This window comes from Macaca nemestrina, chromosome 9 (genome assembly GCF_043159975.1).
Source record: "Macaca nemestrina isolate mMacNem1 chromosome 9, mMacNem.hap1, whole genome shotgun sequence".
Classification (NCBI taxonomy): domain Eukaryota; kingdom Metazoa; phylum Chordata; class Mammalia; order Primates; family Cercopithecidae; genus Macaca; species Macaca nemestrina.
In genome coordinates this window covers 5,721,223-5,749,019 of record NC_092133.1, presented here as the reverse complement: position 1 = coordinate 5,749,019, position 27,797 = coordinate 5,721,223, and the positions used below count along the sequence as shown (strand labels likewise).

General features: G+C 48.9%; 1 protein-coding gene across 6 annotated transcripts in view; it reads left to right on the top strand.

Annotated features, from left to right (window-relative positions):
• The window catches only part of LOC105470569 (protein tyrosine phosphatase receptor type E), a 181,586-nt gene that overhangs the window by 92,975 nt on the left and 60,814 nt on the right, over positions 1-27,797 (top strand). Inside the window, exon 1 of one of the 6 annotated variants that reach the window (XM_011722696.3) lies at positions 22-2,364. The exons of the other annotated variants lie outside the window; for them this stretch is intronic. The gene's annotated coding sequence lies outside the window, so the exon portion shown is untranslated. Of the gene's footprint in view, positions 1-21; positions 2,365-27,797 lie in introns of those variants that run through there. 6 annotated transcript variants of the gene reach the window in all.

Below are 27,797 nucleotides of genomic sequence, written 5' to 3'. Positions count from 1 at the left end.
GGCTCACTGCAAGCTCTGCCTCCCAGGTTCAGGCCATTCTCCTGCCTCAGCCTCCCAAGTAGCTGGGACTACAGGCGCCCGCCACCTCGCCCGGCTACTTTTTGTATTTTTTAGTAGAGACGGGGTTTCACCGTGTTAGCCAGGCTGGTCTCGATCTCCTAACCTCGTGATCCGCCCGTCTCGGCCTCCCAAAGTGCTGGGATTACAGGCTTGAGCCACCGTGCCCGGCCCCGATCTTTCTGTTTTTAAGTCCCGCTGCTTCCGTCACATTTACACTGGCACACACGGACACTTCCATCTGTCCCCATTCGTCATCACTGTGAGATGAAGCTGAGAGTTCGATTCACTAAGTTTTATATAGCCAGTACCATGTGAAACACATGATTTGATTTAAGTGTGTGGTGTGACTGCAATGGGAAGCAGCCGAACACACAGCAGCAATACTGCAACATCACCATGACAACCAGTGGAAATAATGGCCCCCTTTGGGAATAAAAGAGATCTCAAATCCTGTTGCAGAGTCAGTAGCACTGGCTGTCTGCAGTAGAGATGGTTTTCGATGATTGTTTCAGAAATTCCTTATCAACAGAAAATGAATGAGAAGGGGAGTTTTCAGAAGATAAATGGATTTGCAAACAACTAATGCGATCATCAAAATCACCAAGGAAAGCAAAGCAGCGACTGGGGAATCTGAGGCTGAAGTAGCAAGGGCATTCCCCCCAGGCTGCTATTCCAGTCGCTGTGAAAGCCTGGTCACTGTCTTTGCCACGCAGAGCGCATCTCTGGGAACGCTGTCGATCTGTGCCTCCATCTTTTAAAGCTTTCCATTTCTGTCTGGATTTTGTCTTTATGGGAGGCAAGAATAATAGTGAATTGAATGAAATGGAATATATAAATGTCTAGCACAGTCCTTGGCACATAGAAAGTGCTCTCTAAGCAGTAATTCACATCAAATTCTGGGGACAAATGAAAGTGAGTGCCTGGCACTGCACGTAGGAAATGTAATCGTCTTTTAAAGGAAAAGACGTGACAGCAGACCATCCTCCCGACACGATGTGCTGCGTTGGTGCGTTTACGTGTCTGTTCCTTCTGAAAGACTCAAAATTGTGTTGGAGCTACGGGTGCGCGTTTGTAAGACCTGCACGAGTGACCACGCCACTGGGAAGGGCACTTCTTTATGAAGTCGCCATATTCCCAGGGAGACTGGTCAACCCATAGAATGTGAAATGAAACTATGTGAAAAACAATTCCCCTTTGTCACAGAGAAGGAGAACTTGGTGAGACTGGGCAGCTGCAGGAGCCTCAGTTTTTCAGATAACAGAACAGAGTAAAATTTGAGGGTACATTTCCCTTTTTGTTTTAGGAAGTGCTGTAGAAGGGGGCAAAGAGATCTTTGATATGAGAAGGTATTTCTTCAAAGCAGCATCGTGCCTGAAATAGCATTGTTCTTTACGCTGAGAGAAGGGGAAATGGGAATTTGCTGTTCAACGGGATTAAAGTTTCAGTTACCAGAGATGAACAAGTCTGAGAGCTCTGCTGTGCCACATCATGCCTATAGTCACCGAGACTGCATTGTACACTTTTTTGTTAAAAGGGTAAATCTCATGTCAAATGTTGTTACAACAATTAAAAAAAAAAAAAACCATAGACCGTATTTGCGGAAAGGCACTAACCATACATGTGCTCAAGAGCTCTTTTGTGTTTTCTTCACTCCATGCTGTAGTTCAATGTAGTTTTGCTTTGCAAGGATCCTCGGAAAGTGTGTCATCAGCAATGACTTTTATTTCAAAACTACATGTGAACCACGGGGGGAAATCATGATCGATGCTGCTCATTGTCCTTTCTTCCTCCCTGTGGGCTGTGCATCCAACAACTCATCCTGGGAGCAGGGTGCTCTCGCTGTCTGTTCCTCTCTGAGCTCAGTGCACAGAAGTATTCTGCTTACCCAGCTGGGACTGCCGACTGCACCATGGAGCACGCGGGTTGCCCGGCTCTCAGCAGCCACGCTGGATTGTATGCCACCTTTCTTACTGACTGATTATGAACTTAAAAAAAAAATCACACTGCTGCAGTGAATTATACATTTATTTTTAAGCATTTATTTCAACTCGAGATGAACAGTCTCTCCTGTAAATTTCTCCCTGCTGGATCTTTGCTCTGGTTTCTGATGACATAGTGTGAGTGCCGGCAGCCGCAAGCTTCAGAAGGAAAATTACAAAGGGAATACCCAGTAAATAATGTATTGCCTTTCGCATCAGTAGCCTGCTTGGGAATGTTCAGATTATCAGCCCAGGAGACTCCAGTGCTGTGGACATGGGTCTGACCGAGTTGGTCACCTAGGGGCTACTGAGAACGCGGGGCTCTGTAAGTATCCATGGATGCACAGCGCAGACGTGGAAAGGGATTCCCAGAATGTTCCTTCTGTTGCTGGTTTAGATTTTGAGGAAAAAAAAAATACATTTTCTATGAGTCTTTAATTTAATATTAAATGTTGCTACTGGTTGACAATTTAGGAATGTCACAGCAGTTCTATTCCTCGTCAACTCTGTGCTTCAGCCTCTCTCCCGGTTTCTAAAATGTAACATCCATTAGTTGGTGGGGTAACAGTTTGGTTCAAATGAGTTTCTGCCTGTTTTATGTCTTCTACTTCATTCAATTGATACTTAACGTATAAGTAATCTCTCTTTCACCTAACATAAAAGAGCTAAACTTTCTTTAAGCAAACAGAACACCCTTAGAATTTTGGACCCGCACCCTTCAACTAACATGAAAATGTTAGAGACATTTTGGGAAATATTTTATATGGAAACTGACTAACCAAGGATTTGAAATGTCACAACACAAAATTGGAGGGGAGAGTTTCTCTAGCTGCGTTTCTTTTCTCCCTCTCTTTTTTTAGAAGCATACTGCTTTTAGTTTAAGACCATATCCTGTTGAATGAATAGCCTACGTTCTCAGAAACTGTATATTTGATAAATGCTCAAATTGTTTTTAAATTGCTAATGCTCCCATGTGGGTAAGCTCAGATATATTATGGCTCACCTATGAATTGGTTTTGATACTTATGATGAGAACAGACTTCCTGCTGAGAATAAATATTAGATTTCATTCGATGTGGTGCTTCGTTTAAATCAGTTTATCCCCGAACCTGGTTTGTTTGTTTGTTTGTTTTTTCCTGCAAAGTGAAGGAGGCCCTACAAGCTCTTGCACTGCACTCAGAGGAAAAGTCGTCCCTGGCACCGTAAGAATTCCACCAAGCCTCACTCACTTGGGCAACTGCCCAGAAATGCTCAGCGGTGTTCAGACACCTCATGTCTCAGTAGGTGACCGTGCCCACTGAAAGGAAGCTACCACTCCAGGACCATGCCCTCTCCGTTCACAGTCATGGAGAGTAGGGGGGTCTTTATGCATCTGAACTCTGCAGGTACCATCATGAGTGGCTACAGTTCACTTTCAACATTTGCTGTATTTTGTTCACACTAAGAGAGAATATTTGACTTTCATATTAGAGAAGCTAGGCTAAACAACTAATCATGGTTTACCTATACTGTGAAAGGGCTTCCATCAATTTATCTAATCAACTTATGTTCCTTCCCAGTTACTCTGTGTGCAGAGAGATCGGATTGTGTGTGCGCCTGTGTGTGTGTGTGTGTGCGTGCGTGTGCGTGTGTGTGTGTGTGTGCGTGTGTGTGTGGGTGGGTGTGTGGGTGGGTGGGTGTGTGGGTGTGTGCGTGTGTGTGTGTGCGTGTGTGTGCGTGTGTGTGTGTGTGCGTGTGTGTGGGTGGGTGTGTGGGTGGGTGGGTGTGTGGGTGTGTGCGTGTGTGTGTGCGTGTGTGTGTGCGCGTGTGTGCGTGTGTGTGCGTGTGTGTGGGTGGGTGTGTGGGTGGGTGTGTGGGTGGGTGGGTGTGTGGGTGGGTGTGTGGGTGCGTGTGCATGTGGGTGTGTGTGTGTGCGTGTGTGTGTGCGTGTGTGCATGTGTGTGCGTGTGTGTGGGTGGGTGTGTGGGTGGGTGTGTGGGTGGGTGTGTGGGTGCGTGTGCATGTGGGTGTGTGTGCGCGTGTGTGTGTGTGCGTGTGTGCGTGTGTGTGTGCGTGTGCGTGTGTGTGGGTGGGTGTGTGGGTGGGTGTGTGTGTGTGTGCGTGTGTGTGTGTGCGTGTGTGCGTGTGTGTGCGTGTGTGTGGGTGGGTGTGTGGGTGGGTGTGTGGGTGGGTGGGTGTGTGGGTGCATGTGCATGTGGGTGTGTGTGTGTGTGCGTGTGCGTGTGCGTGTGTGTGTGTGCGTGTGTGCGTGTGTGTGCGTGTGTGTGGGTGGGTGTGTGGGTGGGTGGGTGTGTGGGTGCGTGTGCATGTGGGTGTGTGTGTGTGCGTGTGTGTGTGTGTGTGTGTGTGCGCGTGTGTGTGGGTGGGTGTGTGGGTGGGTGTGTGGGTGGGTGCGTGTGTGTGTGCGTGTGTGTGTGCGTGTGTGCGTGTGTGTGCGTGTGTGTGGGTGGGTGTGTGGGTGTGTGTGTGGGTGGGTGTGTGGGTGCGTGTGCATGTGGGTGTGTGTGTGCGTGTGTGTGTGTGCGTGTGTGTGTGTGTGCGTGTGTGTGCGTGCGTGTGCGTGTCTGTACTATGTATGGGACATCACACGGAAACCGGGGAAGGAATGCGTTTATAGAAGTAGAAAGTTCTCAGGAAGTCTTCAGCCTTGGATCTGCTTCCACACTGAGCACTTGGTGTCAGTGTGCTGGAGAAAGGCTGATAGTAAGTGAAGTGTGGGCACGACTAGAGTGCCGGAACTTTCCTTGCATAGTATTTTATCCCAGTCACGCACTGGGGGATTCTGGACATTTTGTCAGACCCCCATTTTGATGGAGATTTAAATCCTTCCACTCCCGGAATTGCTTCTTCGGGCCTGTTCAGTGCTCTGTGTGGTTCAGTGGCCCACCCTCATCCCCAAGAGTGCCTCCTACTTCAAAACCCCAGGCAGACCCCCATCCCAGTGCATAGGCAGGGGCTGCCGGGTGCTCAGGTCCCCTGTCCCCGGAGGAAACTCCTCATAGAGGCAAATTAAGGACTATGCCCTCCCTTTTCTGACGTAGGGGTCTCCCACGGGATGATGACATGTTCTGGGAGATAAAATGGGAAATTTCTTAGTATTAGGAACACAGGGTGCCGTGAAAACCAGCCACACATTAGGTGGGCAGACGTAAGACAGCACGCTGTAATCTGGAGTAAGGGGCACTGGAAACACCACTGGGGCCCTACAGGTTGACAAGGCTATGGGCGCACCTGGTTTCTCCTTTCTCCCATCCCTCATCAGTAAACACCATGACCCTCCTGACCCCTGGCAGCAGCAGGGGAGGTGGCAGTCTTCCCTCTCACCTGATCTTTGCAGGCTGGAGGGCTGTCTTGCTGGCTTTGCTTGTACTTGGTAGAGCACAGCCACTGCCTCGAGCAAAGATCTAGGCTGAGCCAAGGCAGGACTGTGAGTCCCAGTCATGGGGACCCCCGGGGCAGCCACGGTCTCATCCATTGCCCCCTCTGACAGCCAGAGCCTACATGTCTGTGGAGGGAAGAGCAAAGCTGTCAGCATGAGTATGTGCGTGTTCAGCTGACTGTGGACTGATCCTGCCTGTTTATTTCTGCTGTGATTTCAGGGTGCTGAGGGCATCAAGGGGGAACAAGGCCATCAGGAGAAAGTGGGCGAGGACAAAATTATTTCCAGGGAGTTTGTATAAAGGTGGTCACTTGCAGGGGAGCTGCCTAGGGAGGGGGCAGGTAAGACACTGCTGTTCAGGAGGAAGTCAGTAGCGGGGAGCACCCTCTATCTAATTCCAGGGGCCCTACCAATCAGAACAGGTGCCAAGGAAGGAAGATGCAACAGTGCGTAGGTTGGCAGGAAAAGTCAGTGATATCAGAAGGATGGATACAGGGAGGGCCAGGCCTGCTCCTGGCTGCTGGAGCCCTGCGTGACACATGGCGCACGCTCAGGCAGCCATGTCTGAATGGCTGAAAATGATCCGATGAATGATGCAATACCAATTGGCTTTGCAGTGTTTGGGAGTCAGTCATATGTCTGGTTTTTTTTGGTTTTTTTTGTTTTTTTTGAGACAGGGTCTTGCTGTGTCACCCAGGCTGGAGTACAGTGGTGTGATCACAGCTCATGACCTCCTGGGCTTAAGCAGTCTTCCCACCTCAGCCTCTCAAGTAGCTGGGACCACAGGCATGCACCACTGTACCGGACTAATTATTTTCATTTTTTGTAAAGATGGGGTCTTACTTTTTCACCCAGGCTAGTCTTGAACTCCTGGCTCAAGTGATCCTCCTGCCTTGGCTTCCCAAGGTGCTGGGATTACAGGCATGAGCCACCGTGCCCGGCCTGGGAGTCATATGTCTTATGGATGCTGGGTTTTTTGCCTCTGCAGATGTGCATGCACAGATAGACCATGTACAGTCTTGAAGAGCAGAGTGGACTGTGGCTCAGACACCAGGTTCAAATCCTGGCTTGTCACTTCCTTCCTGACTTCAGGAGGTAACTTGACTGCTGTAAGGTGGTACCTTCCTCGTTGGTGATGAGAGCCATAGCTAAGATGATTCTTGTAAACCACTCAGCACTTGCCTGCACGTGAGTGAGCCCTGTAGAGTGTAGCTGCTGCTGTTGCGGCTGTTTCCTTCTCTGTGTTCTCCTAATCACACTGGGTAGTTGTCATTTTTGGGAAAAGAGACGTTATAAAATGTTTTCCAATACATTAAAAATATTAACACTGTTGATTCTTTTAGAATCATGCTGTGTAACTCTTACTTTAAAACTATACTCTGTTACATTCATCCCGGTAATAGTGTTTAACAAAAAGGGGAAAAAAAAAAAAAGAAAGTAGCATAATAATATCTGTGAGCATTTTTAAGTGTGAAATAATCCTGAATAGCTACAAAATTCAGAGGACATTTTGCGCTATGCGTCTGTGGCAGTTCATGTGCGGACATCAGGCTCTGGAGTTCTGCCAGCATTTTAAAATTAGAACTAAAGAAATGCGCCCCAACTTAATTAGTATAAATGTTGCCGTGCAACTTCTAATAATGAGTGTAATTTGCAATACATGCTCACCATGTAATTTAGCACAATGGGAACCCACAGACTGTAGGACTAGTGTTTACTCAAGAGAAATGATTAATACAGAAAGGAACAAAGTTTAGCAATTGGAAGCCTTTGCAGGGGCCCCATGGATGCCTATTGAGATCCTCCCATTTATATCACCCCATTGGCAACACCCCACCGATTCCCGCCCCAGAGCATCTGCCAGGACCACAGAGAGAAAGCTGTGTCATCTACTTAGTTGTATGACAGTTTACACATGAGTGGGTACCTCAGTTTCCTTCTCTGTAAAATGAGGGTGATAATGGTCCTAACATCTTATTGTTGGGGGGATTAAATGGGTCAATGATGTAAAGCACTTGGGAAAGGGCAGAGTGTGCTGCGCGCAACAAATGTCATGTGTTGATAACGATGATACTACGCTGATGACCATCTTTGCAAGTGTGATCCTCCATGGGGATCTTGGATGCCAGGCTGAGGAGGGTGCCCTTCATCCCAAAGCACAGTACATGTTGGTCTTGGGGTGATTTGTCTTTACTGAGGTAAAGTTCACATAACATAAAATTCGCCATTACGAAGTGTACAGTCTGGAGCATTTTGCACATTCACAGGGTTGGGCAGGCATCACCTCTACTTAGGTACAACACATTTTCATCATCCAAAATGAAGCCTGAACCCACTAAGCAATCAGTCTCCACTTCCCCCTTCTCCCATGCTGGCAACCACCAATCAGTTGTCCATCTAGATTGATTTACGTATTCTGGATATTTTCCATCACCATCCAGTATGAGACCTTTTGTGTCTGGCTTCTTTCATATACCAACATGTTTTCAAGTTCACCTGTTCTGTAGCATGTATCGATATTTCATTCCTTTTTAGGCTGAATCTTATCTCATTGAGTTACTATGTTTTGTTTACTCATTCATCAGTGGATGAGCTTAGGTTGGTTTCTGCCTTTTGACTGTGATGAATTATGTGCTATTACGGTAGTCATGGATGAGTTTTTCTTTGAACACATTTTCAGTTCTTTTGGATATATACCTAGGAGTGGAATTTAAACATCATTCTATGGTTAAATTTTGAGGAACCACTAAATCTTTCCATCGTGGCTGCACCATTTTAATTCTTACCAGCAATGTCTGGGGGTTCTAATTCTTCTACATCCGTGCCAACACTGGTTTTCCTTTTATTTTTTTCTAAATTATAGCCATCCTAAGAGGTGTGAAGTGGTGTGTGATTATGGTTTGGGTTTGCATTTCTTTAATGAATAGTGATGGCGGGCATCTTTTCATGAACTTTCTGGCTGTCTGAATGACTTCTTTGGAGAAGCATCTATTCAATCCTTGGCCTGTTTCTTGGGTTGTCTTTTTGTTGTTGAGTTGAAAGAGTACTTTATGTATTCTGGCTACTACGTCCTTACCAGATAAATCATTTGAAAGTATGTTTTCCATTCTGTAGGTCATCTTTTCACTTTACTGTAAGTGTCTTCTGATGCACAAAAGTCCTGAAATGATTCCAGACAGAGACTGAGTGTCACAGTGAAAAACACTGCATTAGAAAGTGAGAGACTCCTTCCTCTCTTCGTTCTCTTCCCCCCTGCCTTATACCCAGCGAGAAAGGCTCAGCTTGGTGCTGGTGTGGCCTTGACACCTGTCTAGTCCTTGCTTATCCGCCTTATAACAAAGAGAGAACAGGCTCTAACCCAAGAGCCTCACACAGGGCCACAGGAAATTCATAGCCTGCCTTCCCCATCTTCACTGGTGATACTCAGCCTCCTATTTATACTGATGACAAAGAGTTTTAACATAATGTATTTGATGTTTAAAAAAACGGGTGAGTGATATGATAAGGCTTTTGGAGGTGCTAAGAGAATAGCAGACTGTGGGAACTGCTGCTGGACGCCTCTGGGCGTCCCTGAGTAGGTGACAGATGGGGGATGCCCAAGGACCCTCCATCTGGGGATCAGATGTGGGGTAGATGGAGGACGCTGGGCAGACTGGCCATGAGCCAGCAGCTGGGAAGCCATTACTGACTCCTCAGTGTGCCCCAGGAGTCTTCCTGGACACCGTTCCCCATTCTTTCTCCCTTAATCCTCTCAACTGCCCAGCAAGGTGAGGAAGGCCTTGAGCTTCAGGGCTGAAGAGAAAGAAGGGAAAGGTGTGAAGGTTGGCTGAGAGGAATGTGGCAGGACTTGGTGAGGAATGGATGTGGGGGAAGGAGGGTCTAGAAGGATCTAGAAGGATCCATGGCCAGTGAAGGGAAAGATGGACAGACACGGAACTAGAAGCAGCATTTGAGAAGCCTCTTCACGTTTTTCATAGCTTGGCCTGTTTGAGTTTCCTGCGACTGCTGTAGAAAATTACCAGAAATTGGCCAGGCGGGGTGGCTCACGCCTGTAATCCCAGCACTTTGGGAGGCTGAGGTGGGTGGATCACAAGGTCAGGAGATGAAGACCATCCTGGCTAACATGGTGAAACCCCGTTTCTACTAAAAATACAAAAACAAAATTAGCCGGGTGTGGTGGTGGGTGCCTGTAGTCCCAGCTACTCGGGAGGCTGAGGCAGGAGAATGGTATGATCCCAGGAGGGGGAGCTTGCAGTGAGCCGAGATAGCACCACTGCACTCCAGCCTGGGTGGCAGAGTGAGACTGTCGGAAGGGGAGGGGAGGGGAGGGGGAAAGGAAGGCAGGAAAGGAAAGAAGGGAGGGAGGGAAGGGAGGGAGGGAGGGAAGGAAGGAAGGGAGGAAGGAAGGAAGGAAGGAAGGAAGGAAGGAAGGAAGGAAGGAAGGAAGGAAGGAAGGAAGGGAGGGAGGGAGGGAGGGAGGGAGGGAGGGAGGGAGGGAAGGAAAGAAAGGAAGGAAAGAAAGGAAGGAAAGGAAAGAAGGCAGGGAGGGAAGGAAAGGAAGGAAGGAGGGAGGGAGGGAGGGAGAGAGGGAGGGAGGGAGGGAGAGAGGAAGAAAGAAAAGGAAAGGAAAGGAAAGGAAAGAAAGGAGGGAGGGAGAGAGAGAGGGAGGGAAGGAAGGAAGGAAGGAAGGAAGGAAGGAAGGAAGGAAGGAAGGAAGGGTAACGGAAGAAGGAAGGAAGGAAGGAAGGAAGGAAGGAAGGAAGGAAGGAAGGAAGGAAGGAAGGAAGGAAGGAAGGAAATTACCAGAAATGTAGTGACTGAAAGCAATAGAGATACGTGGTCCCACAGTTCTGGAGGCTGCAAGTCTGAAGCCAAGGCCTCAGCAGATCAGTGCTCACTTTGAAGGCTCTGGGAGAGACCCCTCCTTCCCTCCTCCAGGGTCCATTGGCTCCCGCAGTCATTGGCATTCCCCGGCTTGTGGCTGCCTCCCTCCAGCTTCCACCTCCATCTTCACGTGACCTTCCTCTCAGTATACTTGGTGTGCCACCTCCTCTTCTTATAAAGACACCAGTCATTGGATTTAGGGTCCACTCTAATCCATCATGACTTCATCTTAACTAACTACATCTGCAGTGACCCTATTTCTAAATAAGGTCACATTCTGAGGGTCTAGATGGTTATGAATTTGGGGGACACTGTCAACCCCCAGTACTGTATTGTTTGCAGGTGGCTGATGACCCATTCCCACGGAAGGTCTTGAGGCATGACTGACACCATTGAGTGTCCCAAACCAACCTGGTGCATCCACTTTCACTCAGAAGTTCTGACCTCAATTGGCATTGGCACCGTCAGGGTCCCTGGAGATTTCACAGAAGAGCCCGGAAGCAGATTTTCACAGACAAGTTTCAACCTGAGCACAGGAATCGTATACCCAATCAACTTCTAGGTGCCTCTTAGGTACTTAACGTTGACTTGAAAATCATTGCTTAATTTAGGTCTATTTCCTGTCTGAACTAAATGGAGTCCAGGAGGTTTATAGTCTTTCATGCTTTTGCTAAATTATGTTTTACTTTGTTTCCAACTAAAAATGAGAGCTCAAACTATAGTTACACCATGTTGATACAGGGTTCCGTCTTTATTGCAAACTTGGCCACACAGAGCTAGAAGACGTCTGAGTGTAGGGATCATGTTCTTTGTCTTTGTTTGCCTCACTCTGCCAGACCTGGGGTACAGCAGCAAGGAGACCCGTAAACATTTGGGGGGATAAACGAATAGAGAAAGCATAGTCCGGGTGAATGGAGGGGCCTTTCCTGCACCCCAGAGATGGTGTCAAGTCCCATAAAGACTCTTTTCTACCAGAAGAAAAGTATTTCTGTCATGGCTCTGCCATAAAGTTTTCTCTCTTCTCCTTCCAACCTCCTCATTGTCATTGAATTTCAAATAAAAGGATACTGTGTGCTCAAAAGCAACACCAGAGTTTGATACAGCTCAAGTACAACTCCACAGCTCCTAGTCAGGTCAACTCTTACTTGACCTGAACATTTCTAAGCACAATTGAATAAACTCAAATTCTCACTGCCTATTTCCTCTTTTCCTACTACCTGATTTTCTAGAAGATTGTGACATTTATTTACTTTGAGGTTTCTCTCTCTTTTTTTTTTTTTTAAGTAACCAAGTAAGGGGTTCTCTCTCAAAAGACATATAATTCTGTGACTCTCCATTCATAAATATTTGAGGGGATGTGGCTGAGTGTTTATAGAGACCTGGGTTGGGGAAAAATACTGCTCAACTCCAACCTTTTTTCATAAACCTTTTGGCTAGTTCATTCACTCCTTGAACAAATATTTATGAAGCACCTATTTTAATGACGCAAGGCTTTTTCCAGGTAGGCCAGAATTAAAATGAAGTTCTGAGTGGAGACGTTTAGAATCCACAGACCACACAGTGTTAACCTCTGTTAGTGCCAAAATAACCCATGGATATTATTTGGGTAGGGGGAGGAGTTAAAGTAAATATTTCCAATGGATTTTTGGAATTTACAAAATGTGTGTCCATTTGTCCTGAAAGGGGATGTTTGTCTGTTTCAATAGAGCTTCCCATGCTTGTCCCGATAAAATCTTACAGTGTTTCAGAATAATTCCCAAGTCCTGTGAGCTATGACCCCGGAGATGTGGGTTTCTGAAGTCTGGTTGCTTTCAGACTGCTGGGATTTGAATTCAGGCTCTGCCGTTTTACCAGCGGAGCAGCCTTAGGCAGATTCCTTAGCCTCTCTGATCCTCAGTGTGCACAGCTGGAAGGCAGGCACCATGAGAGCCTTGGACTGTCTCAGCGAGCTGCTGTGGGATCAGACGCGTTCTGCAGAGAAAGCGCCATGAAGACTTGATGCCCCGATCAGCATCTACATCTTGACTTTTGTTCATCTGCACAGCTTGCTCGGCTTCTGTCCATGATTGTCTCTGAAATACGCGGCCACCTTCTGCCTCGCACACCTCGTTCCTACATTGATAATCCCTCCTACATCCCAATACTGACTTAGGGATGGAACCCTGAGCTTCTCATCACCCCTGCTGCTTACAGGGGTTCGATTGGTGCTGGTAGTCAGCTTCCTCCAGGAAGAAGGCATCGCTCACCACTGGGGAGGCGCAGGAGGCTCCACAGCACATGTGCCTGCCTGCAGAGTCCCCTGTGCTGTGAAAACTTCCCAAGGGAGACAGTGCATCCACCGTCTCTCTGCAACCCTGCTGGCTCGTCCGCCCTCGCCTCCCTGCCTGCCTTTCACCCTCCCTGCCTCTCTCCCTCCCTCCCTCCCTCCAGGTGCCTTTGCAGCCTCAGGGGATTCATGCTGCACCTCTGGCTTCCTCCTGGAGCTTCTGGAAGGTAAAATAAAGTCCCTGGGATGCCAAGCTCTCTCTGGACCTGAAAAAGCCTCCCATCAAGAGAGAGAAATCCTAGAGATTCTTAGCAAAAGTTTCAGGAGCCAGGGATAGTGGGACGGCCAGTCCTGGGTTTCTAAACCCAGTTGATCAATATCCCCTTTATTCTAGTAGGTCAGGGGCCTCTGGAGTTGGGAGCGGTATTTCCTGGGAGACAGCCAGCCCAGGCTATTGGAGCATCCCGCCTTTGCTCTCAGTATGGGAAGGAGCCCGACACACCTGGGCTAGTCACATCTTCCCAGAACCTACTGTGCTAACTCTGGCCAGGACTCAAGGATGTAAGAATTAGAAGACGCAGGAGCAGGGGCACAGAGCTGCTGGCCCTTTCTCAGAAGCGCATCAGCTGAATAAATGCACCAAAGCCTCCAGGCATCCAGCCTGCGTCCTCATCCTGCCAGGGCCCCTGCTCCTCCTGTCACTGATGAATGCGGCCAGTCAGTCAATCAACAAACCTGCATGAGTTCACTGCCCAGTGCTAAGTCCCAGAAGTGACAAAGAGAGAGAGAGAGAAAAAAAAACAGAGACAGAGAGGAGTCTCTGGTCTGGCTGGCGCTGGGTTACTTTGACCCCTGCAGATCTTACCAGGAGTGCACCTTGTCGGTCAGGGGCTGCCTGGAACTTCAGTGCTGGAGGCCCGGCCGGCTACAGTGTCACCTCCACCGTGGTGCTGGCCATCACTGCAGGCCATAGAAGCACTTTTTCTCCTGGCAGCTGGGAGCTGCAGCATCCGGGGGGGTCTCACTGTTCAGCGGTCTGCATATTCTGAAGGTTTATATCTTCAGGACTGAAAATTGGGGTCCCCTTTAGATTTCTATCTCCTGCTTGGTAACGTCAGTACATAATAAGAGAAATAAAATGGATTTTGTTGCCTTCTCGTTTGGTTGCCTTTGAGCCAACACATTTTAAAGTGTTTGTTTACATTCCAGAAAAGGGTAAAACGTCAATGGCAGGTGAGCTTGATGTTCTATTACTTCCTGAGAAATCAGGGATGTTTCCTTGCATTCGTGAACCACTTGGGGAGAGCTGAAGGGTGCGGCAGCTTCTGTAAGACTTGGTCTCTGCCTCAGGGCATGGAGCTGACATTTGCAAAGGCCCCCTGTGTGCCAGCCAGTGCCAAGGGCATGCTTCTTCCCTGTGGAGCTTCCCCCGAGGTACAACGCGGTCACTATTGTGCTCATTTTACTCTGAGCCTGAAAGAGCTGGCCCAGGGCTACACGGCTGGTGGACTGGAGCTTAGGTCGTCCTGAACTTGTGGCCCAGGCTCTTTCCAGCGTCTGTGCTGCTAGGAGAACAGCTGTGCCTTGAAAGATGATGAAAAGAATTCAGCCGTTTAGGTTTTAGAACTTGGGCTTTCCCAATTCCCAATTCCTTCATTGTTTAAATATTACCAATGAAATGGAGAAAATCTATTTAGCACATTATTGTAGTCATGTTTCATATTAAGACAACAAAATTTCTCTCTGGTTTCTGCATGGTGGCCTCACCTCCCTCCATGGCCAGGGGTCAGGGGGACATATGAGTCACCATCCAAGTCCTGACCCTCATGAGAGAAAGCAGGCAAGACTGATAATTACACTGAGCAATGACCATGAGCTGAGATGGTCCAGAGCCAATAGGGGCATGTGGTCGCCCTGTTTATAGCACATCTCACGGTGATGAGGGCCATTCATTCATTCACTCACTCACTTATTCATCCCTCAAGTCCTTCCGGGCAGCCCCTGGGGGCCAGGCCCTTTGCTGGCCATAAACCAGGCCGACTCGTCCCCAGCCCTTCCAGCCTGGATCCCTGGGGGGCGGGGGGGTGTGGTTTTAGCCCCTCTGTTCTCATACCGGAGATGACTTCCCATTTTACAGGTTGCCAAATATACATGAGTGCCCACACACAGAAAATGGCAGAGCCCAGGGACTCTGAAGCCCAGTGGTCGAGCTATGCCCAGCCTTTGCTAAAGACAGCAGAGAATGGCTTGGCTTGGGGAACTGAAATTTTTCCTTGCCTGAGAAATACAAGAGCTCCTCCCTTTGCCGGGGCACAGATCCCATCACCACCATGTCAGGGAAGAGACCATGTGGTCCCTAGCCCAGTCCTCTCTGCCTCTTTTTCTCTCTCCTACTTTCTTCTCCTCTCAGCTTTAGATCCCCAGCCACAAACGTCAAACCCTGGCTTGTTAAACAGCTGGTAACCCATCCATTAAGCGGAAGGCAGGCAGAAGGTTCGTATCCCAGGAGCCACCCGTCTTCCTGAATTGCCACCCCTGTCCTAAGCATGACACTTCATTTGTACATACTTTGAGTTATAGTCTTCAGGATAATTAATTTTAGTATGTATGGAAGAATCGATTCCGTGGGAAGAAAGCCAATTTCCTGAACATGGCATGCAGTTTGATGGGTAATTCTCTCTCTCATTCCAGGCAAGGAAATTCCATTTGGGTGTTAAATTTCTTGGCTAGGGTAGAGATAACAGACCCACAGATTGTAAAATTCCAGGCTGGGAGATGGTGTGAGGATGACTGCTGGGAATTCACGTGAATCTTACAATGCTAGTTCCTAATTAATCACGGTAACACAGGGAGTGAATGGAGAGGAAAACTATTTAAGAACAAATGTTTGGGCATTGGTGAAGTGGTTATTTAAGGGAGTGCAGGTACCAGAAACCACGTTTCTGGAGTGATCCTGCAAGGATGCTGGTTGAGTGACTGGGGAACCCCGGAGGAAGCGCGAGTTAGGAAGGTTCTGGGCATGGCTTGGGCGCACCAGGTGGGTGCGCGGTGGACGTTCCTGTGGCTTACCCGACGGTGCCACCTGCTGGTCACCTCTGGCATAGCACCCGGGGCTTCAAGCTTGGCGCATGCGCAGAAGCGCCCCCGCAGCCCGCCCGGATCCCTAATACTTCCAAATTCAGATGCTAAGTTGAGTTCGTAAAATGCAAAGTTATAATACCATTTCACCAGAAATTCCTTTTAGGACACTCCTGTTACTCTATGCTTCCTCTCTCTGTCCTATTGGGCTGTGGGCATCCTAGGAGCTCCCCCCTCCAGCTCAGGAGGGTACCATGGCTGGCGAACAGCCGAGCTCAGCAACTGTGGGTGCCTCACACGTGCCAGTTCACAGGCAGTGGCCTAGACACCTGGAATGTGGCTGTCACTGTCCCCCTCCCACCAGCTCAGAGCAGAACCTGGGCCAGAGAGTCCACCTGTGTCCTCACCCATCCTAAGGGCGGAAACTGTCCCAAGATCAGGGAAGGGAAAAATCCTCTAAGAGACAAGTGACTTGCCCAGGGTGACAAGATAGAGAGCCCAGGTGTGAACCCAGGTCCACCTGTCTCCTGGCTCAGAGTGACAAGATAGAGAGCCTGGGTGTGAACCCAGGTCCACCTGTCTCCCATGTTGGGGCTCTTTTCAGAGTGCTGGCCGCCTCCTGGAGCCTCCCAATGCAACTCACCCTTGCAACTCAAGGGTGATTTTAGGGCAATAAAATGCTCCAGGATAGCTCTGACCTTGTGGTCACTCAAGAGTCTAGCAACTTCCTGGCCAATAAGCCAAACTTCTCCTTGCCCTATGCCTGTGAGGTCTGGCCGATCCTCCCCATGAGGCTGAGCTGGTAAATATCCAGTGTTACCTGCTACCCTTGCTTTGCTGAGAAGCCCCAGATGAAGCTCCTCCCCACAGCAGCGAGGCACTCCCCAGCCTTGAGAGAGGCCCATGCCATCAGTTTTGTCCTGACAGCTGTGCTGTTGACCGCCTGGGTTTCTGCTCAGCTCAGAAGTCATTAAGGTGCACCTGCTACTTGCTAGGCATGGATGAGGCATCATTTCCTGTCCTCAGGAACTTCACAAGAGCAGAGATGGGGACTAGCTCCGGTGGCATATTCAGCACCTAGGACACCTATGTCAAATACAAGGATTCCAGCAAATTTTCAAAAGGTTGGCACCAGCCACTCCCCACAACCCTACTTTGAACCCACTGAAATCTTTTTCAGGGGAGTGTGGTCTCCCAGTTAGACTAGAAATCCCTTGAAGGCAGCAAGGTTGTCGAATCTTGTTAATTAAACAAGACCTCCTTCCCTGCTCTGCGTCCAGAAGACACTCAGTAAATACTTGTTAAACAAATAAACACATTTCTATTACTGGCTCTTGGTCACTAAAATCAGCATTTCTTTAAAAATTCATGAGCACCATAATGCTTCCCAGTGTGAGAGCAAGCCACGTTATGAAATTGGCATGAATTTTCTATTAAAGAGAAGAGTATCTATTTAATAATACTCCCAAAGGGTAGCTTTTTGGGTTACTGCTGTGCTGCGTTATAATTTTCTATAATTACATGGTGTTGATTGTAGTTTACCAACAGAGTGTCAGTAAAGAAAAACGTAACCCTGGAACCATATTACTTCAAGTGTGCAGCCTTACCAAATGGAAACTCATTGGTTAGCTGGGTCAAGGATGGCTAAGAGAGTGTTCTCCTCCAAAGTCATGAATAGAGGAAACATAAATTTGCCCTGCAGCTCTCAATGTGTATGGTCAAAACAAATAGCCAGGGGGATCTGTTAGGAAACCCTTTGGGATAATCTAGAAATGGAGGGAGAATCCTATCTTTGAGCGCCCCCAGGGGCTGCTAGTAGAAAGGAGTTTGACGGACAGCAGCTTTAAGGGGCAGCACCTGTTGAGAAAAGCAATCCTGTAAATGGTCGCATGGTAGACAGAGAATGGATGTGCTGTGATCTTCCCCCCAGATTTATATGTTGAAATCTGATCACCAATGTGCTGGGTTGAGGAGGCAGGGCCTTGGGAGGTGACTAGGTCACGAAGGTAGAGCCCTCTTGAATGGGATTAGTGCCCTTACAAAATAGGCTCCAGGGGACCTATTTGCTGAGGACACAGCAAAAAGGTCTCTGAACAGGCAGAGGGCCCTCCCCAGACACCACATTCACTGGCACCTTCATCCTGGACTTCTCAGCCTCCAGAACTGTGAGAAGCTTCTGTTGTTTTTAGGCCACCCAGTCTAAGATATTTTGTTATAGCCACTGGGCTAAGAGAGTGTGTAGAGGGAGTTTTCCGAAGGCAGGGCTGTGTTTGTTGTGTTCACCTTTGAATGCAAGTAGGGGCCAGTAAGTAGTGGAATGCACGCATGTGTGCGTGCAGGAGGCTACCATGGACTTAGACAAGACCCGATGTGCCCCTGCCTCTGCCATTCTCTTGATGTGTGCCTCAGGCCAAATAGCCTGTCCTCTCTGGGTCGTGGTCATCTCTGCTCTAGAAGAGGACTTTGATCCTCCTTCCCAGAGTGGCTGAGTGTAAGACAAGGGAATGTGAAATCACTCAGCACATAATGTCCGAGGGCCGCAATCGGCTCTGCCTGGGACATCCCTTGGCATTGGATCTGGCAGCATTCAGGCCGGAGGTTGGTGGGAAGCTACTCTCGCCCCCAGACTGGCTGGCAAAGTAGGAGATGCACCACCCTCGCAAGTCTGATGAGGACCAGGCCTTTGGCAGGGACCCCGGCCCCACAGGTCCCCTCCAGGCACCGGCAGAGGGTGCGTCCCCTCACAGCTGGGGTGTCCGGGGAGGTCATGAAGCAGCTTCTCTGAGTTATAAAATATGGAGCTTTCACTCCTTAGTTGCGATTTGGGGTCAAATGTTCTCCCAAACAACCGGAGGAGCAGTCATAAAGAATGCATGCACACTGTTTGGCCCAATTAACATTCTTCAGAAGATGGGGCAATTCTTTGAAGTCTGTTCCTTCAAACTGCGTGTGTCGAGGGGGACGTCGACACACCCCTGTTGGGCTGGGCCAAGCTTCTGCCCTAATTAGATATTTACACAAGAGACCCAAGCGGGGACGGTGGATTTATTTTTAATAAAAGAAGATTAAAATCTGTGTATCTGCAGCATATTAAGGAAGACTGAACCAAATTAAAAACCCTCCCACAACTTTGAATAGTGGGGGCCTGGAAAAGGAAGCATTTCACTTGGAATTTACTAAAACTTGTTGCTTTGAGTCAGGAAGAAAAAAGTCAGCAATCCCCCTTCCCCCGTCTCAACCCCAACTTCACCTTGGCTTGTTGGTGCTCCCAGTGAGGGCGCTGGGGGTGGTCAGCCGAGCCCTCTGCATTTGACCAGCCACTGTAAACCCAGACTCTGCGGCTGGGTGCCCATTTGTGGAACTGCAGCCCCAAGTTGGGAGGAAGGAGACAGTGGAAGTGACATGGCTGGGAATGGGATGGGGTGGGGGCCACTCTGACACTCTGAAAACTCAGGGACCAGCCCAGAGGGTCACACGAGAGTGCAGGCCACACCCGGTCTTCCCAAGAGAAGACAGATCTCCAGACTTTCATGCAGACTCCCCTGATTTTAAATATTTCAAACTAATCTAAAACCTTTGTAAACATATATACTTCCTCTTCCAACCCAGAAATTCCACTTACGGTCATTGACCCCAAATACTTGAAGAAATGTGTCCACAAAAAGACCTGTACCCAAGCATTCATAGCAAAGACCTGAACCCAAGCACTCATAGCGGCTTTGTTTGTAAGAGCAAAGTAACTGAAACAACTCAAATGTGTATCAAGAGGAGAATGCGGCCGGGCCTGGTGGCTCATGCCTGTAATCCCAGCACTTCGGGAGGCCAAGGCAGGAGAATCGCTTAAGCTCAGGAGTTCAGGGCTAGCCTGGATAACATAGGAAGACCTCATCTTTAAAAATAATAATAATAATTAAAACCTGGCCAGGCATGGTGGCACATGCCTATAGTCCCAGCTACTCACTTGGGCCCAGGAATTCGAGGTTACAGTGAGATGTGATCTTGTAACTGCACTCCAACCTGGGGGACAGAGCAAGACCCTGTCTCTAAAAATAACGAATAAAAAGGGGAGAGTTGGAGAGCAGATGGCAGCACAATCACATGACTGTATGCTGTTTTACAGCCAAAAGGAATGGGCTGCGGTGCCCATGACAAAGTGGATGGGCCTCGAAGCCTGTGGCACTAGAGAAGCATTCGGACATGAGCTGCACGGTTCCACTTAGAGGAAGTTCAAGGACAGGCAAAGGAATCTTCTCTGAAGGTGGAGATCAGAATGGTGTGGGCTTCCTGGGGTTGTGGGTGGCGACTTTTTAGTAGACTGAAAAGGGACAAGAAGGAAGTGTCTAGGATAGCGACAGATGTCCCTCCTGGGGACTAGGGTGTGGACCATATGGGGGTCTGCAGCAGACATTTGCCCAAACTCATCACACCGTAGGCTTAAGATCCATGCACTTGACTCTATGTAATTACAGCTTTTAAAAAAATTTAAAGCTTTCAAAACACAGAACAGGTCAAACCCAGTAATGTAGGTCACATTTAGTCAGCGGGCCCCCACTTGCAGCTTCTGTTACAGTAAATGTTTACCCTTATGTTAACTAGGGACCCCTGGCCCCCAGGTGGAGACACATCCCTCACCACCAGCCATCTATGTGGTGAGAACCTAAAACTACTCTAAAAACGTGTCTGTGTTTTTAGACCAGTGCCACAATGCCTGGCCAATTTTTTTAATTTATTTTTTTAGAGATGGGGTCTTGCTATGTTGTCCAGGCTGGTGAGGAGACAGCTGAGGGTTCAGGGAGCAGCATGGGCCAGGCTGATGGTGGTGAGCAGAGGGCAGTCCAGTGGCCTGGGAACAGCACCCAGGTGGCCGAGAGGTACCGGTCTCTGGAGAGGTTGGCACGGCTTAGAGGGGAATGGATCAAAAGAGTTCGGCAGGGCAAGTGGGGTGGGCATTAAGAACATTAAGAAGAGCTGGGAGCTACAGCAATGGGAGGTAAGAGACCTGGCACGCTTGCTGGAGGGGCCGTTGGGCACATTGTGGGGGCTGCTGCCCATGCTGGCCTCAAGAAGCAGTCTGGGTTCAACTCCAAGGGCAGTAGGATGGGGTGAGAATTTTTTTTCTTTCTCATCGACATTTTTTAGAGGAGTTTCAGGGTCACAGCTAAATGGAGTGGAAGGTACAGAATTTCCACATGCCCACCCCACACAGGCACAGCTTCCCCCACTGTCAACATCCTGAACTGGGATGGGACATTTGGTAATTGGATGACTCACTCTGGGACAGTGCAGTCACCCAGAGTCCATACCCTACGCCACACTCAGCCTCAGTGGCCACATTCTGTGGGTTTGGACAGATTTACGGTGACTGGGACCCACCAATGTAGTATCCAAGGAGCTTCACTGCCCTAAAAATTCTCTGTGCACCGAGGCTTTTAGAGGCACAGAAGCTTTAGCTCTGAAAGCTGCAGGGGGCAGTTAGAGGGGTCAGGCTGTAGGCTGTGGCACAGGAGGTGGGTGGGCCTCCTCCCCCAGCCTGGCTCAGGCACCCACTGGGCGTCCTTCCACAAGACGACCTTCTTGGGGCTCCACTTGGGTGTCCTGCGTGCTTCACCCCGCAGGCAGGGACAGGTGAGGAATAAATTACCCAGCAGGAGCCCGCAGGGTTGTGACATGTGAGGGTCTGGCACAAACTCGCTGGGCTTCTCATGCCCACAACAGATTCAGTGCCTGCCCTGCAGAGCCCAGAAGCCCTGGGCTGAGAGTGGAAATTCTTAGAGCAACAGAGAGGGGAGCCCGTTCTGGAGTTGGTAGGAGCTTTGGGGCTGGGGACGTGGGTGGTAGGAGCTTTGGAGTAGGGGGCATGAGAGTGACTTCTGAGACCCGACGTCCTCTGAAACCTCACATCTAAATTGCACGGCACATTCCTTCTTGACTCCAGCTGGGCCAGAGGCTCCCTCCCGGCTGCCGGATGCTGCTCCTGGCAGTGCTGGTCACAGCCATCGGACCCCCAGGGACTGGAGGTCCCTGCGCAGCGGTTCCAACTGCATCTCACACACGTTACTGTCATCTCGCAGATCTGTGTCATCCTGACTCTTAAATTTCCTGTCTTGTAGTCCAATCAAAATAGGTCTCACTGACCCAGCCAAAATCTATATGCATGAGGCTTTGACGATGCAGATGTTTCCTGCTATTCCTAGAGCAGGAGGCGGCGTTGGCCAAGGCCTCATCAACAGCGGTTCCCAGAGGAGTGGGGCTGAGAGAGACTTGGAGGGAGGAGAGGCCACTTCCCCACAGCCTGCGTCTCCTCTGCAACCAGGAACCGTCACTCTCCTCTGCTGAAGCCTGAAGCTGCTCTCAGCCAGTTCTTCCAGATCAGCACCCTCAGGAGACCTCAAGAGTTGAAAACCAAGACAACCAGAAAATGGGGTACTCCCGCCAGCCTAGCGGGGAGTACTGAGCCCTGGGCTCTCCCACCTTCCAAGCCACTCCAGTGCCTATCTCACATTCTCTGTGTCTCTGTCTGTCTCTCTCACACACACACACACTCACACAGTACACACACACACACACAGCACACACACACACAGACACACACTCACACAGCACACACACAGACAGACACACAGATACCCAGTGTTTCAGCGCATTTCTACAGAAATGACTCATGTGCACACTGCACCAGGGAAACACCACATTGAAATCGAGGACTCTAATAGGTCATAAGCTGAGGGTGCATTTTTTCACCCCAGGCTTTGGGGTCTCCCCTGGTCCCTGGGCCCCCTCTCCCCTCCCAGCCCCAGACAGGATCGTGCAGCGGTTCCATCAGGAATTGGGAAGTTGAGAGGCCCGACTTCCAATCCCAGCCCTGCCCCTTGCTTGCTGCATGACTTGGGCCCATTGCTTGGCCTTTCTGAGCCTCAGTTTCCCCAGCTGGGGGAGTAAAGATGTCAGTTCCTGCCTCATAACATTGTGAGGATGAGACAAGAAAACGCAGGTGGATCGTGTAGCCTGACACCCAGTGCTCAGATCTCCACACAGTGCTGTTTTTGCGAGGTCACTGCCTTCCTCTCACCCTAGTGTGGCCTCAGCCTCCAAGAGGCCTAGAACTCTGGGAAAGGAGCAGTCAGGACAGGACACGGCTCTGGGCTTTTCTTGTTTCTCTAAAATACTTAGAGTCCGGGGTCCTTTGTGGGATCTGCCTTGAGTAACCAGAGCTGGCATGAAGGGAGTGGGAACCCTGAACGTGGGTTTGCCATTCCGGGGCTCCCTGGTGGTGTGTCCTGTGTCAGCCCGTTCATTCATTCATTCATTCATTCATTCATTCATTCTTTCACTCATTCATCTAAGCACGTGTTCATCAGCTGCCCCCTGCGCATCCACCATGTGCATTAGGGTTCTCCCCAGGCCTCTTTTGTGTGGGGAGCCCAGCCTGAAGCCAGACTGTGAGTGGGATGGGAGGGGTTGCCAGACAGGGTCTTCCGAGAGTTGTTGGCCACACAGCACCCATGGTGCCTCTCCCAGAGGACCCCTGCCCCTCATCTGGGCAGCGAGGATGGCTGGGATGGACGGCCTGGCTTTGCCCAAGCCCAGAGCAATGGTCCCTGTAAAGTGATGTTATTACGTTCTCAGAGAAATGCCCAGAGTCCCTCAGGTTGGTCGACATTTGTTCCTTGGACTCCTCAAAGGCTTTGCCAGAGGGTGGAGGCTGTGTGCGTGCGCGCGTGTGTGTGTGCGCGCGTGTGTGTATATGTGTGCACATGCACGCAGGGCACAGGGCTGTGGCGTGATTGTCAGATCGGAGGCAGAGTAATTGTGCTCAAAGCAAGAATAATTAATAATCCCACACTTTTCCACGGTGGACCTTCTTATTAAAGTGTCAGAATTTAAGCAGCCCAATGTTGTACATATGGATGTAAATGAGATCAGCATTGTCCACTCGAACAGCTCTAACTTTTTTCTCTCAAGTGGTACATCTTGCACTAACACAAATCCATTTTTTACTTGACTTTGATTTGCTTATTAATATTATGATGCTGAGTTCAGGTATATGATCAGGTTAGAAATATAATCAGTTTTTCACTGAATGGCTGTTATTTGGTTTCCAGTAACAGAAACCTGTTTAAGGATATTTCAACAAAAAACCAAACAACTGCTGCGTCTTACTGTGGCTCGGTATTTGGGTTTTAGAACAAGAGTAACTAGATAACCCTGGACGTTTTCTCTTCTCGGTTTATATTTTTAAAAAAGAAAAAGAAAAACAGCTCGGTTTTGACATTAAGGAAATGGCTGGTAGCTTCTGGTTTCCCTGGGCAGCCCCGCTGGGAGATGCTGGTCCTTACTGCTCACTGCCCTCCTGGTGTCCCAGCGGCGGGATAATCCAGAGCCCACCTAAGACAAGCTCTAACCCAGATGAGCTCACAGTACTGCCATCCTGCTGCATCCTGAGCGGGCAGTGGGTTTCCAGCGTGGGGCCATTGTGGGTGATGGAATTTAGAGGAAGCGGCGTGATTTGATAGAGGTGGTTCAGCCGTAGCTCAGCCCTGTGGGTAGAGTGTCTTTCCCCCCACCTTTTTTTTTTTTTTTTAGACGGAGTCTTGCTCTGTTGCCCAGGCTGGAGTGCAGTGGTGCAATCTCGGCTCACTGCAAGCTCCGCCTCCCAGTTTCACGCCATTCTCCTGCCTCAGCCTCCCGAGCAGCTGGGACTACAAGCGCCTGCCACCTCGCCCGGCTAATATTTTTGTATTTTTAGTAGAAACGGGGTTTCACCATGTTAGCCAGGATGGTCTCGATCTCCTGACCTCGTGATCCGCCTGCCTCAGCCTCCCAAAGTGCTGGGATTACAGGCGTGAGCCACTGCACCCAGCCAAGTGTCTTTTTTTCAGGTGGGATGGTAGTAAACTCAATGAGAGAGCATTTTGCACATCAGGCTAGACCCTGCATCTGAAGTGGCAGAGGGCATTCATTCTCCAGGTGCCACACAGGCCTCTGAAGGGACTGTGACCTCCTGGGGGCAGGGGTGTGCTCCCGGACCTCCTGTGAGCCTCCTTAGCACTCAGCAAACCCCCGCATGTTTGGGGATATGCGCTGAAATGAGCCAGGTGGGATTTAATGGATTCTGAAGTACAACTGTGCAGCCTCAGGTTGCCTTCGGCATCCAGGCCCTCGGGGCACCGCCATGCTCCCCAGGGCATGAGGTTTCAGAAAACACAGTCTGTTCCCAGAATTAGCACAATCAGAGCCCTGGTGAGACGGTGAAACTACTGTCCTTGGCCTCCAAAGCATAGAATGCCCCCAAGCCAATGAATGGTCACGAAATTTCCCACCTCCTGTTCCACTCACTTGCCAGTCACTCAGAGACAGTGCCTGCAGTGAGACCGTGCCCCAGAGTCTCACCACAGCCAGTCACAGAACCACAGGTGCCTGCTATGAAGGAGGGAAGAAAGGCCAACAGGCACAGAAAAAATAATCTTGCTGTTCTAAGTTTTTTGCTGTATCTCTTACCACGTGCTCCCCGTGAAGCTGCTTTTGGCTGGAGGGTCAGCCTCTTTGACTCTGATGGCAAGTCTACATTCCTGTTCAAGGCTTTGATTTCCAGTACAGTCGGCCCCAGTGTTCAGGACTGATCCTAGAGGATGCATCAGTTATTGATCATCAATAGTTTATTGTCCTATCACTGCGTCTCCCCTGGACGCGGTAACGGAGGTATTGGTTTATTCATGGATCCTGTTTGAAGGACATGACAAATTGATTTTCCGACACAGCCCAGATAAAGTCAAATGAAAGTCACAAGGTAGAAGAGGTGGTCTTGACCTGATCATCACATTGAAAATGCCTTTACCATGTTCGGAAGCCCTGGAGAATCTCACAGCACCACCCAGGCCCCTCCTGAGTCGGCAGCACTGAGTCCCCAGGTGCACCCAGCACCCTGCTCCCTGAGAAGCACTCAGGCAGGGCCTGAGACGATGCCCAGCGAGGAAACAGGGCAGGGCCAGGGCTGCCCCCAGGCCTTGTGAAAGTGGGAGCTGTGCCTCCACTTTCCTGTCCCTGCAGGGGGAATCCCAAGGCCCCACTGGGCATTCTCCAGGCGTTTTATGAAGCTCGGGTTCAGAACAGGAGGTGCCCGGCAGCTTCGGAATCCATGGCCCAGGGCCTGGCCTGCCCCGTGCTGACTGCCCCAGTGAGAGGGAGGCACACACCTCCCTGCACTCCTCCTGGCCACTCTCGCACAGTTCCACAGGGTGCTGCCGCTCTGGACTCTGCCCTGTCCCTCCGGAGGCCCCTCCAGAAGGTGCAAGACCATGAGAGGGCCCTGACTCACGGGAGCTCATGTTCAAGTTCAGAGAGAAAAGCAGACAGGGAGGCACGTGGAGCAGTGGACAGCCAGCCATCATGACCAGCGGAGACAGCTAGCAGGGCTCCCCAGGCAGGCACAGGAGCCTGGGAGGGGCGCTGGAGGTGGGTGTGATGCCAGAGTGGAGTCCTGTGAACAAGGGCCGGGAGATGACGGTCGACTGGAAAGAAACCACCATCGCTGCTCCAAAGTCACCCTTGGAATTATAGTGATCTTGACAGGCTGTGGCAGCTGAACGTCTTCATTAATGTGAAAAGACAATCATGAAGACAATGAAAATGACTCTGAGCGCCTCTCCCGGGGAGTAGAGAGCGCCATCTGCATTTGCGATAGTGGCCCCCATCCGTAGTTTCACTTCCACAATTTCAATTACCCACGGTCAGCCGTGGCCTAAAATACATGAATAGAGTGAACAAGATATTTTGAGAGAGACCACGTTCACGTGACTTCGGTAACAGGATATTGTTAGAATTGTTCTATTTTATTGTTGTTGTTAATCTCTTACTGTGCCTGATTCATAAAATAAACTTTATGTAGGTATGTATGTATGGGAAAAAGCATAGTATATATACATTATATAGGAAAAAGGATAGTATATATGCATAGTATGTATAGGAAAAAGGATAGTATATGTACATAATATGTAGAGGAAAAAGGATAGTATGTATATATAGTATGTATAGGAAAAAGCATAGTATATATACATAGTACATACAGAAAACAGCACAGTAACTATGTTCTGAAATAGGTGAGTAGAGTACAAGATATATTGAGAGAGAAGAGAGAGACCACGTTCACGTGACTTCGGTAACAGGATATTGTTAGAATTGTTCTATTTTATTGTTGTTGTTAATCTCTTACTGTGCCTAATTCATAAAATAAACTTTATGTAGGTATGTATGTATAGGAAAAAGCATAGTATATGTACATTATATAGGAAAAAGGATAGTATATATACATGGTATGTAGAGGAAAAAGGATAGTACATATACATAGTATGTGTAGGAAAAAGCATAGTGTATATACACAGTACATATAGAAAACAGCATAGTAACTGTGTTCTAAAATAGGTGAGTAGAGTACAAGATACTTTGAGAGAGAAGAGAGAGACCAAGTTTACATGATTTCCATGACGGCATATTGTTAAAATTGTTCTATTTTATTATTGTTGTTAACCTCCTAAACAGCGCCCAACTTAGAGAATAAACTCTACGTAGGTACGTATGTGTAGGAAAAAGCAGAGTATAGTCTATCTGTGGCTTCAGGGGCTCTTAGACCATATCCCACACAGATAAGGGGGGAACTGCTCTCTATAAATTGATGGTGCTTTCCATTAGAGCCACGGCAGTTTCTAGTGGAAAAAGTAACAAGTCTGCAAAAGTGTTGAGGGCAGTGTCCTCGGTGTCTGTTAATGGTAGTTTACTTTTGTCTGTGGAGGTTAACCTTGCTGTCTTAGGGCACACTTTCGTGATCATAGTCTACTCTGTTATAATAATTTGGTCTTGGTAAGATCCAAAGACTATCCCAAACACAATTATCTTGTCACTGCTTAGGCGGTAATTTTTAGTGAGTAAAGGATTCAATCAGTATCTTTGGTGGTATTGGTGGTATATGTTATTTGAAATGACAATCAGCTGCTACAAGGATGGGAAAAATTAATTATTGGTAATCTTCAAATCTCATGAAGAATTGTGAGACATTGTACATTGTTCTCAAATTTTAGATTTGGTAAGGAAACGTTTGTCTTTCATCTTTGGTTTTATGTGACCCCCATTCAGGAATGAAGATTTATCACTTTAAGGT